At 37.2% G+C, this 18,439-nt stretch overlaps 1 protein-coding gene across 14 annotated transcripts in view; it reads left to right on the forward strand.

Annotated features, from left to right (window-relative positions):
- The window catches only part of CADPS2 (calcium dependent secretion activator 2), a 243,651-nt gene that overhangs the window by 51,254 nt on the left and 173,958 nt on the right, over window positions 1-18,439 (forward strand). The window lies entirely within an intron of this gene.

The raw sequence follows: 18,439 nt of genomic DNA on the forward strand, positions 1-18,439 counted from the left end.
ATTCTGCCCTAGAAGCCTCTATCTGTCTTTGTATGGAAATGCTCACTTTCATTTCCCTTTGCTGCTGCTGTTTAGAATACTAGAGACTTGCAGATAATGATAATCAATAGTGTCTGGGAGCAGTGAGATAAGTCCAAGTCCAAGCAGATGTTAAAATTGTATTTTTGATAGAGGTTTTGATTAGTTTGGCTTCTAGCCTGTGCTTCTAGCAGAGAATCAGATATATGAAATTCTGTATATTTTCCAGCTCTGAGAAACAGCTGCCCTTAACAGCAAATCTGTACAGTTATAATTTGTGCAGAAAACTTTTTTCTTTCCCCCATTTTTTTTATACCTTCCAGTCCTTTGGAAATAGGAAACAGAAAAATGTCTTACAATGTCGATGATAAGGGTAAATTATCCTGCTCCTAAAGGTCTGCTAAGCAGACAAGGGTGCTCTGTATAACCGTAGGAGGTATTGTCTGCCAGCCTCCTCCTTGTGACTTTCTCAGCATGTAGAAACTTTTTATTGGATTTCAGCAGCTTCTGCTCCCCAGCCTGTTCTAAATGGAGCATTCCCTTCAACTCTTAAACCATTGGTATCTTGGTATCTCGGCCCAACAGACAGTTCTGTTGGGGTGTGGGTTCCTGCACGTCCACACCGGTGCCAGTCTCCATCCTTTGTGTGATAGCAGTGAGAAGCAGCCTTCATTCAACCAGCAGACTAACTTAATCAAAAACAAAGTGAAAAATAAAAGACCAATTCTCTAACACTGTCAGACATAGTCCATGTAGCTGTGAGAATTTTATACATTTTTCTTTGAAGAATAACTCATTTTCACAATCTTTTAACATACTCTAAATGCCTAAGCTTGTACTTAGGTAGTGAACATTAACAAGATGTTCACATTAGGATGTTGAAGACTTCTGTGATCTTGTTTTCAACTTCACTATTTAGAGAAAGGCCAGCAACTGCTGCCAACCACCCACATCCCTTTTGTGATTAAAAGGTTCAATTTTGTAAATTTTAAGACTTTCACCTGATTTTTATTTACATTGTGTTGCCTCAAGGTGTGTTACATGATAAAGATATTATTGTCAGTTAGCTGGGACTTAATGAGCTCCTTGACTTGCATTTGAGATGCCTGGCCAAACTGTTAAAATTTCTTTGATTTACAGAGATCAAATATGATGCTTTTTTTTTCTATTTTTTTTTTCTTTTTATATCTTTAATTATTCACTGATGTAGAAAATAACTTTGCAGTGAGTCAAACTGAAAGTCAAACTCAAACTGATTTGTGGTCATACACTATTATTATACCACTTCATCAGTACCAGAATTTCTTTGTCAGGTAAATTGTAACTCCACAGAGGAGTTTATTTCCTTTTGAAAGTGCCTTTATAGGGTTACCTTTTTTGGCTGATCTAAATCCCCTTCTTGGGTGCCCAGAGGAGAGAACAATACTTTTCATAATGAAAGAACTTTTGCAAGTCACATTTTGTTTTCTAACAAGCAGTAAATAATTTTCAGTATAATGTAACAATTTTTAAGAAGTATTATTTGCTAAGTGTTTTAGTCTTGACATTTTTGGGAATCAACCACAAACTAATTCTTTTGGAAATAGGTTTAGATGGTACTTTGCTGCAAGATATAATTTTCTGCTTAAAGTCCTTGTATTGTGTCTGATCCTTGATTAGCTTTTGCAAGATACAACTCTCTAAGTGTCTAATATTGAGAATGATGAATTATATTGTATCTTCCATAATAAATATTTCTGGTTTTAATTCTAAGAGTAGTTTCTGTCAAGAATTTCATCTGACTGAAGTCTGCTTATGATGCTCAATGCAATTACAGTCTTTCACCCAACACTTTACTGAAGTCCAATTAATTACGCAGTTTTGGAAATAAGTCAGATTAAGGACAATTTAATTTGCAGCAAGGCCTTCATGACTTTTGCATGTTTTTAGTTCTGATCCTTTCCTTGGTAAAATGATGAAAATAGTGCAGTTATTTCACAGAGCACAGAATTTCCCATGCTTATGGATATTTTCCGTAGAAACTTCCATACCCTATATAAGTTATGAGGACAAATGTGAGTTTATGAAGCACAAAGAATAATGGTATCTTTGTACAGAAAGTTTCAGTGTAGTGTTGATAATCCTCTTCTTGCATTAATTAAACAAGTACTAAGATTCCGTTTAGTCTATAGACCAAAACTTACACAGATTCATTAATTTTTTAAGTTCAGGTCTGGCACAGGAAAAGAAAAAATGGTTTGGGCTGTGTATTCTAGAACACATAAATATGTATATCTGCAGGTCTTACAGTCACAAGAAAAGAGGCTGACTCTGTGAGATGTTGCAATGTGAGCAGGGCTTCAGTTAAGCCAGTGTATTTCTGATGGTCACCAATGACTGTCATTACTTACTTCATGAAAAATTATACCGTATACAACAAAGTAACCTGTGAAAAATATTGGCAAGGTCCATTGCTGTATTTTCTAGGTAACATCAGGCATTAGCTAAGACATCCACTGATGTCTTAAACATCCCATAGGGCTCAAAATGTGCTTTCACCTGGCCCAAGATTGCCCTTTTTAAAAACAAAACAAAACAAAACTAACGAGCAAAAAGCCACAAACCAAAACCCATACCACACTCTTTTGCTCACCATCTGCTTTGTACTGGAGATCTGCTATTTTCAGGCCTTACCTGCTAAGAGTTTACTCTGCTGGGTAGCTGGTGCACACCCCAGCATGGGGCAGGTTTTTTGCTCTCTGGATAAAAGACAGTTTTGCCGACACTGCAGACAGGGCAGGAGTGAGGCTAGAAGCTGTCAGGCCTCTCAGTGGGCACAAAGGACTGCAGTGGTATGAGCAATGTCTGGGGAGAAGAAAAGCAGTAATTTTGTGGGACTGTAGGAGGCTGTAGAGTTATAGTTAGTATTCAAGTGTTGACTGCATTTTTATATGCTAAATGAGAGTCTAGAAAGTTTCTGCACACTGTCATAATAGTGATGTCCTTCCTTACAGAACGGGTCAGTCCTTTAAAATTGTCCTATGTGTCTGTCAACCTGAAATGTGTTTCATGCCTTTTATAGCAGAAAAATTCAAATAACCACACTTCAGGTTTATTCACACATCTACTTTTTGTTTCTAGTGCCTGTAAATACCTGAATATGTCTTCCTCCATGCCCTCCTCCCTGCCCCCGCCCCCCCCAAAAAAAAAGAGTTTGCGTTCTGATTGATTTTACCCTCTTCGAAGGGAAAAAAGATCTCCCACTGTTTGTTCTTGAACAAAATAATTCAAACCAAATATTTCAATGAAGAAATAAATTGTGATTTCTTACAGGATTTAGGATGTTGCCTTTTATTCATAAGATGTCATTCTTGATTAGATGCATATAGGATTTTAATATGAAGTTATTTCAGTAGTTACATTTTCTTATTTTCTTTTTTTTTTTTTCTGAGGTGCTTCATTGGTATTTTACCTCTATTCAAGAGGCTTGGAAAGGTATTGCTCCTGACAAAAATTTCAGTGCTTTGGGGAATAGTGCTGCAACCTCAACTATTCCTCCCAAGATTACTTCTGTAATAAGATTGTGAGAAATTCAGGGCTAAAATGAGTGGTGTTTGTAAGGCCAGTTTGGATTTTCAGCTTAATAACGTGAGTTCTGGTGAAAAAGGAAGTCTTGTAACCCCAAGTGCTTCAGTTCTGTCAGCATGCAGTGATGGTATTTAAATAGGCTGGGGGGAGAGGATTTTAGCTCCTGTAAACAAATGGGTTTTTCTATAATGGCAGAGTTTACTTTGAAAAAAAAGTCTCTGATTGCCCCAAAGGTTGTTGACTTGTTCTCGTTTACTCTAATGATAGAAGAGTGATGGAAAGAATATTAAAACATCCTCAGAAAAGCAAGTTACCTTTTTACCATGCATAAGTATCTGACTCTGAACAATGTTTAGAAGCCATGCAAGCTACATAATGAAATTCTTTGAACTATTTCTGTTTGTAGTTAAAGGAATACTGAGAAAATACCAGGGAGAAATGGTGTGTTGGCAACATTAATACATTTTGGTCCTGGAGGTATTGCAGTATCCTTCTTATTCAGCTGTTGGATGAGGAAAATTGGCTTTGAAATATACATTTAAAAGATGAACAAGTGCATCTTCTGAAAACCATGAAACTATTCAAAGCTTTATTTGTCCAGTGTAAGTGTTAAGAAAAAACTCTGAAGGATAGTTTTGCACATTTAATTACTTTTAAGATGAAATTTTCATGTGGATTTTTCTATCATAGAGCTCTTTATGTATATGTGACTTCTGTTTTGCATCTGCAGGAGGGAATTGGACATTTAGGGTCTCTAGTAGGCTGAGAGACTATCAGCACTCAAAGACTAGTGGATTTACTTGTGTTGTCTGAGTTGGCATCCTTGTAGGCCTGATCTCCTGTGTATCACCTTTCTTGTCATGAGAGGCCTGACTGGGAATCAGCAGAGAGAAGCTGAGAATCACCCATCTCCCCTGCTCTGTCTTATGCCTTCTCTGAGGATGGAAATCATAGACACTGGGATTTTGGCTGCAGCTCTTTCTTTCAAGCTGCTTTGTTTTCTAGGACTGCCTTTGGCATTCTGTGAGTGCAGGAACAGCAGCAGAATGGCTGTTGTAGCACAAAGAAATAAGGAAGTTGTTTTGGGCTTTGTTAAAGGAGATAGTTAAGCTTTTAGGAGTTAAGCTTTTATTATTACCTTCCCTGTGTTTCTTCCCCTAAATACTCTCTTGGCGCTTTAATGAAGTAATTAATGGTGTTTTGACATTCTCTTGAGTTCTAGATCCAAGGGAGTTAAGCTTGCCTGAGCACTTAAAGCTAAATATATCCAGCATTTAACTTGCATTTATATTAAAATCACCAGTGCATTTGACTCATCATGTTTTATATTACCAGATGAGAATAAAATTTGTCTTCTCTGGTATTAAGCAATAAAAATAAATCTTTTCTACCAAAGGCTTTTGTATTATTAATTTTTTTATTTTTTAATCTTTTTTAAGGAGAAAGATTCTATGTCTTCAGGTAGATGAATACAAAACAAATCATTTTTACAGCCACATTTCCAGACTGATGCTTAAGCTTATTAATGTGTCTGACTACTAGCTTATATATGCATTTGAATGAATCGTTGTGAGCAAGCCGAAGAAGTTAATGACCCTTAGCATGAATTTGTCACCTGTTCATCTTATGACATGATAATATTCTATATTTCCTCTTTATCAATTCAAAGTAAAACAGTTTTGCTTAGACAATCGTTTCTCTGCAGCGTTTTTCATCCTGAGGTGTCTTCAGCAGCCAGTGTGCAGCTGCTCCTGTGTAAAAGCCACAGGAAAAGAATGACCCTGTTTCTTGTATCTGTCTGGCTCACTGGTACTGAATTTTTTGTTCTGAAATTTATCTGCTTTTATCCCCCATTTTTTAAGTTTTTGAGGGAGAACCCTCTTAGCTCTTCCTGATTCAGAGGAAGTTTCTTTGCAACTGGCTGCCAGGACAAGGTCCCTAGGGGTTCCTGCACCCCAGTCATTCCAGAGGCAAAGATGCAGGTGAATGTGGAAATGAGCTGTCTCTTTCAGTCTCCCTCTCTCTCTCTATATATGTATATATCATAGATACATGTTTTGGCCATAAACTCAATGTCAGGAAGAACCAACCCTTTATGCCTTTATGTTAAGGGTGGCAGAGCATTGGAGAAGGCTGCTCAAGGAGGTTCCATCTGGATGCTTTAGGTTTGACCCTGCCTTGGCAGGGAGGTTGGACTAGCCCTTCCTGTTCTGTGATTCTGTGGTATTTTAAATAGAAATATAATAGCACCTCCATGATACAGGATGGACTGCCATGTATGAGAGTAATTGTTGATGTGAAATGGCTGCGAAATCTACAGCTCTCTTTGAATGAGCTGTAATTTGTGTGTTTATTTTTTCATCCTCTAGGAAGGTATTTTTGTGCCTGTCCTAAAAATGAGAGAGCTCTCAGGACACCTTTTCGGCTGTCTCCTCTGCTGAGGCTGTCCTGATCTCTAGGATCTAATCTCTCAGTCTCTTAAGCTTTCAGGCTGTCCATCCCAGGTACCCTCTCACTTTGAAAGAGGATTGATTCTCAATAGAAGAACCATCATGCAGGGAGATGCTGCTTGTCCTTTCATTTATTCCCCTACTTTATATTACGAACCTCAGAGACAGTTGTTCGGATTCAGTCTGGTGTCTGTGCTGAAGCTGTCTGATTTGTGATTAGATGTTCATAATTGCAAACTTCTGAAATGTTTACAAGGAAGTGCCTATTTCTCTCTCCAGGTCTTCCTTCTATAGGTAGGTGAATTATCTTCATTTTAGTGCTATAGGCATTATATAAAAATTCTCAGGCCAGCTAAAATAACCTTGGTCAGTAACATGAGTAGACATAAAAAAAACTAAAATGTAACCCTCAGACTAAAAGTTTACAGCCTACTGGGGAAAAGTAAGAGGAGAGTAAAAATAGTACTCCTCTGTACTTTTTCCTTATAGGAATCTGTTTCTTGAGATAATGGATAAATAAATTGACTTCCAGACATTTTAGCTATAAACAGGAAAAATCTGAAATAAAATTGAGGCTACATATTTAGTAGAAGTGTCAACTTCTAGCTGATGTTGAAAGGAGGTGTTGTATGGTAAGCACCCTGGGGCTATGGCAGGAGAAATATCCCTTTGCAAACGATGTAAAGGAAGAGTCACTCCCTGTATCACCTCTGAATAAGCTGTCTTCCTAACTGGTTATGCAGTGCCAAGTTTTTTTTTAATGTAGGAACACTAAACTTCTGTAAATAAGGGAAAATAGTACTGAACCATGCCTGAGAGAGCCTCCAAGGTATACACAATCTCTGGAGAAGCTTTGTTTTACTCCTAGGAGCGCTATAAACTCATGTTCCAGTCAATCTGGCACAGTCTTCTCACTGTACTGTGTCTTTTCTCAGGGACTGGAGACATCAGAATCTTTCCTGAAACACCTATTCCTCCTTAGGGAAACTTCTGTGAATGATACTCCATTTTTACAGTACTGGAGCAACTGTTTTGCCTTAAAGATAGATAGCAGACTTTATGTAACTGGTGTTTTCACACATGTTTAATGTTGGCAATTTCCATGTTTCCAGGAGAATAGAAGCTGGAAGTTCTATTTTGTGGATGGGTATCTATACATCACACCACCACTGACTCCTAGAAACAGGTGGAAATACAGAACATTCTCCAGTTTATGCTATAGAATGGAACAGAAAGGGAGAAAATTGGATTCCATTTCTGTTATCTTCTAGCTTCTCCACATCATATTTACAGAAAGTTGTCAGCCTGAATTCTGTCTAGTTAAGTCAGCGATATTTAATTATTTGGAAAAAACATTGACATGACATTCAAGCTGTTTTTGCTTACTTAATGCAATTCTCATTAACATTTATTGCCCTAATTGTGTATATTCCCTTTGGTTTCAACACTCCCAAGAAATTCTTACCAGTGATTAATAAGGCAAGAAAACATTCTGCATGATATTTTTGGAGAGTGAGTAGGGTAAGCAAAAGGAGAGGGGATTTCCTTATGAAGCAAGGATGACTTCAGGAAAATAGAAAACACTGTGAGCCACTTTAGGACATAAATATGCATATACCAACAAGGTTTGCATGCTAATCTTTCGGTTGTCTTGGATATGGTAATCTCTGTGCAGGTGGTGGGAGAGGAGGAGGGTGGGAGACTTTTCCTAAGGAGGATCAGGAAATGAGTCATAATTCATTTAAGGCCCATCACTTCCTGCTAGGGTGGGTGTGGGAGGGTATTCCCTAGGCAGAACCTGAAACTTAAGTTGTATTTAAGGTGACAGCCAGTATCTATTTCAGCAGGGTCCGGGGGAAGGTGAGAGAGAGAATAAAAACGCCCATTTCTTTGATCATCTTACTCACCAGAGATTACCAGTGCAGCTGGCACTTCCACAGTATTCATGGTAGGCGTACAGATAACTGCTTAAGCACTTTAAATAACTCTGGAGGCTTCTCTGTCTCTCTGTTGATTACCTAGGGACCGTACATTTCTGACTTTAAAAGATACTTTATTTAGATGGTTCAATAGCTCTGTGAATAGCTCTGAATTTTTTTCCCTGCCTAGCTGTAGGAGGAACACCTATACAAATAAGAAGACAAAGACTTGAGTGAAAAAAAACAAAGTAAAAGTTAAGCTATTTTATGTGTGGATATTCATAATTTTGTGGTGGCAAAGTTGGGGTGGAAGACATTTTCATAGTTGGCAACAACTGAAGAGTTTGACCTTTACAGTGTGGAAGACAGTGCTGTGATGAGTGTGAAGAGTCTGTCTTGATGGTATCCCAGAACTCCAGTATGCAGATGTGAAAAGCAAGATACAGTTAGATAAAAAATGTTTACAGTATGGCATATTACAGACTTACTTTTTTCATTTCTGTTAATAAAAAAAGTTATGCTTTGCATCCATGTCCTGGATTTATCTGTAGGACGTATTCTTAATATTTATTGCGACTAAATCTGTAAGTAGTAAGAGTCTGTCATTATTGTCCTTCCTTTTGTCACAGCGTACTGTGTTTTCCTTGGGTTTTCATCCTGTCTAGCAGTGGTGGCCAAGCATTGGAGTTTCTACCAGTCAGAAGGGCAAACCTGCGTTTTGTCAATTAATCTGTTGCATTGCAAATGCCAAGAGAGAGGCAGAAAATTCAACTGTTTGCAGTAGCACTTCTGACCTGTGCTAGCGTCTTTTTTCTCCTCTGTAATCCCCTACTGATCCACTAATTTGATTCCTAATGTGATTCTAATCACATCTAAGTCTGCAGTTTAATATTTATATTTGTTATTTAAAAACAGTGCTTCTCTAGACACCCAGTGTCTAGAGTCTGACTCCTCATCACCCCGTGACACTTTTTTCTGAATGACAGACTCTGTTGTAAATATCCAAGTCTGGGTAGCAGTATTTTTATGTCTTGATGTTTTCAAATGAGGTTTTGGATAAAGGTTTCTTATGTTTTCCTTTTGGTTAGTTCCTAGGGAGTTTAGGTGTTGTTTCTATCTGGTTCACTCTGTTTAGGAGAATTGTTGCATGTTTATTGAATATATTGTGTCCCGGAAAAGGCACTGTAGGGGAAATCTCTGACTTAACAGATGGTATGAAACTGTTATGTCTACTCTAATGTTGCTTGAGCTGCAGGGAACTCTAGGAGGATCTCACAAAACTGCATAGGCAGAAGTGTGACAGATGTCATTTCATGTAGCTCTAGTGTGGCTAAGTTAAGGTGATACATCAGAGGAGAAATAAACCAGTGCACGTCCGGAAGATGCTGAACTGTGCACGGGCAATTACAGCTCAGAAAGACACTTTGGGTTCCCTGTGGTGAAATCATTAGTTCTTTGTACAACAGTACCATCATTTTCCTGCTGTATATAACCTTCTTATGCCCTTACATTCAGTACTGTGTGCAGCTTTGGTCTCCCTCTCTGAAGGATATAGGGGAGGTCAGTGAGGACTAGAGGGTGGCATTGAAAATCGCAGAACAGCAGCCTTTTGCAGAGAGACTGAAAGGGCTGAAACTCTTCAGTCTGCAGCTGAAAAGGTTGACAGGGAGGGAGGAGTATGGTTGAAGCTTACAAAGTTATGAGGGTAATGGGTAAGATGAATATGTACCTTCACTCAGTAAATGCCACATCACTAGAAACTGGGACACTCAAGGAAATTTGTAGGAGATTGAAAATGGCAGCACTGCTTCTGTATATGACTTTTGGAAAACTTCCAGAACTTTTGTCACAGGGAGTGATGAGGGCAGAGGTTCAAAAAGGTTTGGACAAGTTGCTGGAGAGCAGGTCTGTAATTTGACATTAATAGGATTTTGCCTGGGTGCACCTTATATCAAGCCACACATTTCCCTCAGGCTCCACAACTATCATTAGAGATGTTTGCTTTGGAGAACAGCCAGGCCTCAACATTTTACCCAAATAATCTCTTCTGCTGTCCCTGTCACATCCACAATTCTGGTCTATATGGACCAAATTCAGGGGGAGCTAATGTTGTCATTTTCTTTTTCAAATTTGTTTTTATTTGGGATTTTTTCCCCCTTTCAGAATCTGCTGGTAGTAATATCCAAGTATTAAAATGATTCCAAGGCTAAGTAAAGAGTCTGTAATACTTACAGAAATGCTAGCTAAAGACAAACCATTAAGTGTCTAAGTACATGCTGTCTGATTTTTCTCTCCTTTTAGCGTAAACAGACTGCTGTGAATAAATAAATATTAAAAATATCTGTATCTAGGTCAGAGTATCTTCATCACTGAATGCCCACATTGCATAATTAACAGCTTCTGTGAACCAAATAAAGCATTAACTTTTATCTTTGCATTAAGTCAGAGTTAAAACTAGTAGCAGACTCAGTATGGAGATAGTGATTTTCTTTGTAAATATGAGGTATTAGCAGACTTCCTTCAAATGTTATTACCCAAATACCTAGCCAAAATGGTGATATGTGTGCATTATTGAATTCTGTTTATTTGTTTACATACTGCTTGTCAAGATTTTTTTCAAGACAAGGAACAGATCTCAACTCTTGGAATTTAGGTTATCAGAACACCAAGAGTGTTTTAAAGTAAAATGCATGAAATGTTTTATTTGGGCAATCAATGCAGAGCAATTATTTGACAGTGTTGTGGAAAGGACCATGCCTATAAATTAGTGAAAATCCTGGTTGGAAGTTATAGTTTCTTTTCAGTTCACATAGATAAAAGTGGTGCCAGGGTCTGTTGAAATCCAAATAGACCAACAAAAGCCTCATTCTTAACTGTGCAAAGACATTTGTATTACTTTTCCAAGTGTCCTCTTTACAAAGTATCAGTTCAAGTCTGTAGATCAAAATATGCAATAAAATATTGAAGACTACATTTTAGTTTAGTGTAGAATAAATTTTGAACTGTTAATTTATTTTTTAATTTTCCTCAGTAATGGTAATACTAAGTAGAAGATACATGTTACATGACATTTGGGACATACCATAAAGGCTAAGGTTGTCTGGCAAGGTTAATCAAGTTCACTGTTAATAAAAGGTTTTTAACTATTTACAGTTTCTCTAAAGGGTTAGTAGCAGTCAAGTAGGAAAGAAGATTCATAGGGAAGCAGTCATTGACTGAAGTTGCATTGTACAGCTGCACATCACAGTATTAAATAAACTCTTTCTTGATAGAGATTTCTTCATTAATACATGGTGTGTATTTAATTCTTCAAGTGTCTTATGATTTACAGTATTGGCAATGTACAGTGAAAGTTTGACCTATGCACCTACCCTGAGTGGACTTCTGTTAGCCCTTCCCACTGCATACATTGTGATTAGCTTGAATATTGTATGTACTTCTTTTCCTGTTTATTTTCAAGTTTTATTGTAGGTTTTACTTGGGATTTTGGTACTGGAAGTCCCTGAATAAAATGAATCATGAGAGACATTTTAACCAGTGCTGAAAACTCAAAACTGCATATAATTTATTTTCCAAGCTTGAATGTAAGGAAAGGCCATATTAAATTCTCAGCTTTGATTATTTTGGAAACTGCCAAAGTTTCCATCCAATGGTTGATTAAAAAAAAAAGTCTATATTTTAAAATAATTGTATAGTTTTTAGTGTTGTTTTTGGCAAATTTGAATTATTTTTTAACTCAATTAATCATGACTCTACACTTTGGGTTGGTTTTAATATTTTTATGATAACCATATTTTACAAATCAGTATATAATAGGTGTAATTAATGAGTACAAGCAATTAGTATAAGTGATATCTAACAAATCAATATTGAAATCAAATAAGCAGCTTCAGGACTTTAGAAAAATATTTCAGAGAAGATTCTCAGCATCTGAGATTGTACATGATTTTTTTGAACTTTTTTGGTAGCACCAAGCTTGTAAAAAAATTCTGAGTGAGTTCCTATATCTAATGGACACATTGAAGGGACTCAGGCACAGTTGTTGAAAACATAGATTTGGTTAGATTTTTTTTTTTTAATCCAGCTGAAGCCAGTGTAGAGTATTTGACTGTTGACTGGCCTTGCTTTTTACCTACATTATTACTTGTTTTTAAGAATATTGACATACTGGAGAGGGTGATATGCTAATTGCTTTCTCTGTTCATCTAAAGACCTTCCATCCTAATTTCAATATTTATACGATTATAAAACTGCTGCTTTCCCTCCCCCCCCCCAAAAAAAAAAAAAAATTAGCAGTCAGTAAGACTTCTTACTAAAACTAATTTTAGCAGACGTTTGAGCATTTTGTTGTGGGCACTGCGTTGCCAGAAAACTGAGTGATTGGCTTGGCCAGTTGTCTGAGAGGCAATCTTGTGCTCTACTAGAGCAAAATCAATACAAAAAGCCTGTGAGGCCTGATGGTGCATTGGGAGAACTTGTCTGAACACCTAATATGGGTTTTGGACTTGTGCAGCTTTTATAAGTCTACTTGCTGCAGACAAATTGAAAGTAGAAATGTTTTCGGTGGTTGCTGAGTTTGTCTTTTGACATAGAATTTGCTGAAAACATGTCTACTGCATTCCACAAGAGAAGTAATTTCAAAAGTAGGTGCCTTTTCTTCCTCTTTATTTTAACTGTTAAGATTTTCTGTCTCTGACATCATTTCTCTTGCATTTCACTTGATTTTGTGTTGCACATACTCTAAAACATATTTCTACCTTTATTTGCCAAAACTAGTGATTTTTGGGGGGTTTTGTATGTTGACTGGGAAAAGGAATGAGTTGGGAAGAGCAGGATTTGAGAAATGAGTTTTTTAAATTTGTGGTTTGCAGAGTTCTGTGGGAAATCCACAGGATTTCACAGTCACAGTCTGGGTCATCTGTCAGCATAGCCATTTTTGTGATACATGATAGGGGCTTTACAGCATGCAGAGAATATGAGAGAGTTTTAAAATATCATTTTATTGATCTCTTTTATGAATCTCAATTAATCCTCTGTATAATCTATAGACAAGGAAGAGAAATACCTTAAAACTAAAGCTAAATGGCACAGCCTTCTCTGAAATAGAGGAGTGATGACATTTCCTTTACTTTTACAGCTGTGTCTTTCTTGCTGTGAAACAGGAAGCAGGAGATTTATCAAAAGGTCCAGCAGTAGCTTAAGAAAGCTCCACACATCCTGCCCTTTAATTAAATCTGGTTTTTACCTTCTCTGTGAAGTGGAAGCAATTTACTTCTATGGCAGTTTTGTCCTTCAGAAGGAAAGTCCTGTTGAATTCATGTCCAAAAATGATTGTAGTTGAAGACTGGGTTTGGCAGCTCTGTTTTTGGCCTGACTTGAAATTTGTTGATCCTTCCAGTGTCCCGTATTTAGTTACTAGTCTTGGTTCACAAACTTGGGAAACTTTGGGAATCTCCACAGGCTGTTTGTGTTCAGTGCACAGTGGCTCCTTACTGCAGACACCTTTAATCTCTTCCCAGTCTGTTCCTTTCAAGCAACTCTCTCTGTCTAAAGATAAGCACAGGAACACGTCCTGCGGGCCTGAGAAGTGCCAGGTCTGTCTAAAGCAAAACTCTTTTTTTTTGAGTCAGAGATAAGAGGAGCAAGGACAATTATCTGAAACCTGCCAGTATTTGCATCTACTACACCCATTACCTGCCTGCTGCTTACTTGATTGATGACCAAAATTGAGCACTAGGACTTCTCTGTCCTCTTCCAGCCTTGCTCCTGGATGCCATTAGTTGCTTCCAGAAAACCATTTTTTCACTATTGTATTATCTTGACAATTTAGTTCCAAGTCCTTTAATCTGTTTGGTTTATGTTGAAAGTTTTTGCCTTGGCTGTGTGGCAGTAGTCAGGGATGGACCCTGCAGGTTACCTCAGAAGGGCATCTGCAAACCTTTCAGCTCAGCAGGGCTCAGACTTGGTTCTGTGTGGCAAAAGGTAGCTATAAAAGAAAAACAAGCATTGCTGTCACACAGAGTGAAAAAAGACTTTGGATTCCATGTTGCAGAAAGAAGAGCAAGTACTTAGGTATGTGTACCATCATTTTAGTCGTTAAATGTAGAGAAATTTATAATGCTATGGGCATATATATGTTTTTTCATGTTCATGTTACTGAGAATTAGAAAGCTGCAGGGAAGCTAACACAGCATTAATAAAATAGTCATGTGGAGGAACTATCAGTTTGAGCACTGTGAATGTAAAGAAAAAAAACTTGCAGCAGTTCTATGTTCCTCTGTATACAAGCTGGTCTCATTTCTTGGGCATAGGGTATCTGACTTAGTTTGTTCGTAGAGTAATGTAGATGTGTGCCAGGGGCTTTAGCGCAGCACCTCCTGGCAGCATTGGTACCTTTGTTGCCTTGAGTTGCACGTTAACCAGATTTTTTCCAGTATACAATTTTTCTTTTGGACCAAAATACACTGCTACATTACAGCCTTGTAAATAATTTAAAACCAAAAAAAAAAACTTCAGTAGGAATCACAAAGTATGCTATCATTTTCCAACCTGTTGAAATACAGAAACGTTCATTTTTTCAGATGTATTTCTGTTCTGTGTTGTTCAGGCATCACAGTTTGTCAAGCAAGATAGCATGATGTTTCTGAATTGGAATTTTTAACTCTGATAAGTTTACAGTCTTTCTTAAATGAGCAGATAATCTGAGGAGCATTGACTTCATGCAGATTCAAGACAGGGCAGCACAACCTGAAGATGTGTCTGAATGCAGAGTGAGATTTAGGCTCTGGTAGTGGCTGCTTGTAGCTTGACTACTGCAAAGGTGATTTTTCAAAGGTTCATAATGTGACCAGAGTTGAGCTGATTTTCACAGTTGGGGTCCTGCTAAATTTCAGATCCTTACTTCAAAGCAAGATATTCCTTGAACTCCGTGACAAGAGGGTCACTACTTTTCCTATTATGGGTAAAGCAGGGTATTGTCTATTGTCTACCCTGGTCTCTTCAGAAGCAAGGGAGTGTTTTGGCTGAAATCATTAAAGCAGAAATTTGGAGTAGAAAACTTTAGTCTGTCTTTCAGAAGTGGACACTTATATAAGCAACTGAAATTTTCTTAATAAAAATTGTTGGGCAACTTGCATTTTGAGGATGTTCCCACTCCATCTCCAAAGATGATTGCCCCTTTCAGAGTGAGAAAAAATAAAAGTGACTTCAAGCATTAAGGAGTAAAAACATTTTTAAATTAATAGCTTGATGTCTGATGGTGGTAGGTTTATTTTAGAAAGCTGTTTTAATGTAACACCATTGGGGGAAAAAAGAGACGATGATCTGTCACTTTAAAAACATATATAAAGTAACTTTTTATTCACCCAAGTCTAGTCACTCATAAGTACTGATTCTTCTGAAGAAGCTTTAAAAGCCATAATCATCTTTGCAGAAAGAAAAACTGTCTTACTCATGCTTTTGCTCAGCTGGGAATCTGAATTAACTAGCCCTCAAAAGAGGAGTCCATGACTGTGCCTAGGTTTTACAAGTTGCCATTGCCATATGTGTGGCATTTAGGGGAAACATTGATTTGTTTGGTCAGGAATTCTAATGTATCTGATGTACGGAAAACAGGTCTCTGGTGTCTGTAGAGTGTTCTGTAGTGAGGTCCCCTGCTGCTAAAATACAAACTGGTTATGTGAGGTTTAAGTGGCATGGGAAGCATCTCTAGTATTGGTGCCATCACTGAATAGCTATGCAATTACTATTGCAGCAAGCTGAAAAGCTTTTTGTTAGATGAAATTTCAATGTACCCTCTTTTTCAATAATCTCTAAGGCTGTAACTTTTAAAAAACATTACTTCATATTTAAGAGTGGGAAGCATTATGTGTGATGCCCATGTAAATGTGAATTATTCTTGAAAGAAAAAGCAAATGAAACCTTTTTTACAAAGCCTCTATTTTAAGTCCTTTCAAATTAGTGGTTTCTTTTAACCAAATTTCAATTGCAATACTGAGAAGAATCTGAGTAGCTGTTCTGCACTGTTACATTTATGTTAATTTCTATGCAGTGTCATATGCTTTTCTAGTTTTTATTTAACAGTTTGAAAATTACTTTAATGGTTGTCATAACTCGATATCCACAGATGTCTTGGGTATGGATTTGATCCACAAATAAGGAATTGAGGAAAAGAGTACACTTGATGTTAATGATTGTCACTTCTCCCCACTCACATTATGGGTTCTATAAAGTGTCTCCCTATGTAAAAAAGTGGACACAGCTCAAAAATTCCAAGTACCGGTTGTATTTTCAGAATTTTCTCAATCCTTCTGCTGTTTTCACTTCATATTCAGTAGAAAAATAAACTATGATTGAGTACACATTCATAATCACTAAGTGCATTGCTTGCAAAGTTGTTTTTTCATGATTTTTTTTGAGTTTGGAATAAAAACAGGTAGAATGACCTCTCACAGAATGGGATATCAAGGTTACGGTTTTTCTGATTATTACTTCATTTTGTGTACTGCAAAAACAATAATATTGGCAGCTTTATTTCTTACTGAGACAGATGTGAATGACCTACCAGTCATTATTGCCTTGGCTCTTTTCTCTAAGTAAAGCAACTTTGCTTTTCACCTCCTCAGCTTCTTCCCATACTTTACAAAACATCATTACGAACAAACAGCAAACCCATTAGAATGTGTAAGTATTTCAGGAAGAAGACTGAAGTTTTAAAATAAGTAAGTAGGGAAATCACATTTTTAAGTACTCAAGTACAAAGATTTGATGGAAAGCAATGCAGAGTTAAGGAAAAAATAGTAGGATTTGCAAAACTAGGTTACATATTCGTTAACTTAAATGGTCATATTTTTTAAATGGAAAAATAGCTAAATATCAGTCTTTAAGTAAAATCTCTTACTTCTTCAAATGAGTTAATGATGAAGGCAGTCATTTAAGTTGTGCCTTGACACAGGAAAAGGTTATAGCTTTGTTCTGTTCTCCCACACCCTCCTTTTTGCAGAAATCAAAATTCAGTAATTGAAATTACCTTCAAGCAGATATTTTTCAAGCAATTACCTGTCATGGGATATATTATTAAAATAATTTTGACCTTCTCTTAGTCAAAAAAAGAAAAACAACATTTTTTTTCGTATTTGACAGGCTTTCATACTGAGTAAACAAAACTAATTACAAAAGTATGTGGTTATAGTACAAAGGAAAATAGAAATTAGAAATATTCTTGGTGACAAGTTCAGTATTATTCTTTTAAGAATACTGAAGAATACAAGCCTGGGAATTTATTTGGAATACTGTAATTGTGTTGTGAAAACCTAAAACATTTGCTTTCCTGAAGAACAGTCTTGCCATTTATGCTCACAGTCAAGTCGGGAGCAGATTTATTGGCAGGCTTAGTAGGAGAACCCTTCCAGCCTGGAACATGATCCATCTTCTACTCTCTGGTATAAAGTTGAGCCTCTTTTGTTCTCTTTCTTTCTGGTAGCCTGGATCAGTTCCTGCAAGGATCTTGTAAGATGCCAGATTGCACAGGTGGCAGATTCCACGTTCTGTTACCACTTCTGTACTAGCATTGAAACACTTTTCATCCTGTTGCTAAATGTGGTCAGATTTGCATTAAGCATATTGCTCTAATTGGCCTGTAAGCACTGGATAATGCATTTTTAATTGTTCTGGGGTTTTTTTTTTAATTGGAATGGCTAATTTTCATGAGTGCTTTGGCTTAAGAGGTATCGGATTTAACTGAAGAGCATTGTAAAGGAGGTGGTGTTATGTATTTGGCCCAATGCACTAACTAGCAGTCTCAGTGAAAAAACACTGAAAAATCCTTAGTTTAATGCAATGAATTATTTGTCAAATTAACTGTGTGTTCATTAGCTGGAGATCTCATTTAATTAAAGAACCAGTTTTTGCCAGTTTGCACCCCTAATCATTTTAAGATTTATTTTAGTCAAGAGTGATTCAGGTGTCCTTAAACCTTAGCTATGCACTAAATGCACTAGAGTCATTTCAACATGTCACATCATGTCTGTGTTTAGCCCTAGGGACAGAGAGCCCTCCATAGCAACTCTGTCTTTGTCCTTCTTTGGCAATTACTCAGGTAGGATGGCAAGGTGTGACTGATCTTTTCCAGATGTATCACTCTTTTTTCTTCTTAACCAGCTGTGGAGGTCCATGCACGGAGGTGAAGTCCCACCTCACCCCCCCTCCCCTCCACTGCCCTTAAAAAGTAAACAAGTGAAAAATGAGTTGGGGAATCTCATTTCTCTTGAGACCCAGCTGTTCCGTTGAGGTGAAGAGATGTGTCCTTCCCCTTTACCTCCCTGACAGAAGTTAGACATTTAGTCCTGACTTCTGTAGGTATGAAACTATTGGAAGGTCAAAAATTGGATTTGCCCTGATGTGAGCAGTTTGGCAATACTGGGAGAAAAGAACTTTGCAAGTGAAATAATACCATTCTTAGAAGGCACAGTCACACAATTTTCTTTC

This window comes from Corvus brachyrhynchos, unplaced genomic scaffold (genome assembly GCF_000691975.1).
Source record: "Corvus brachyrhynchos isolate BGI_N302 unplaced genomic scaffold, ASM69197v1 scaffold29, whole genome shotgun sequence".
NCBI lineage: Eukaryota > Metazoa > Chordata > Aves > Passeriformes > Corvidae > Corvus > Corvus brachyrhynchos.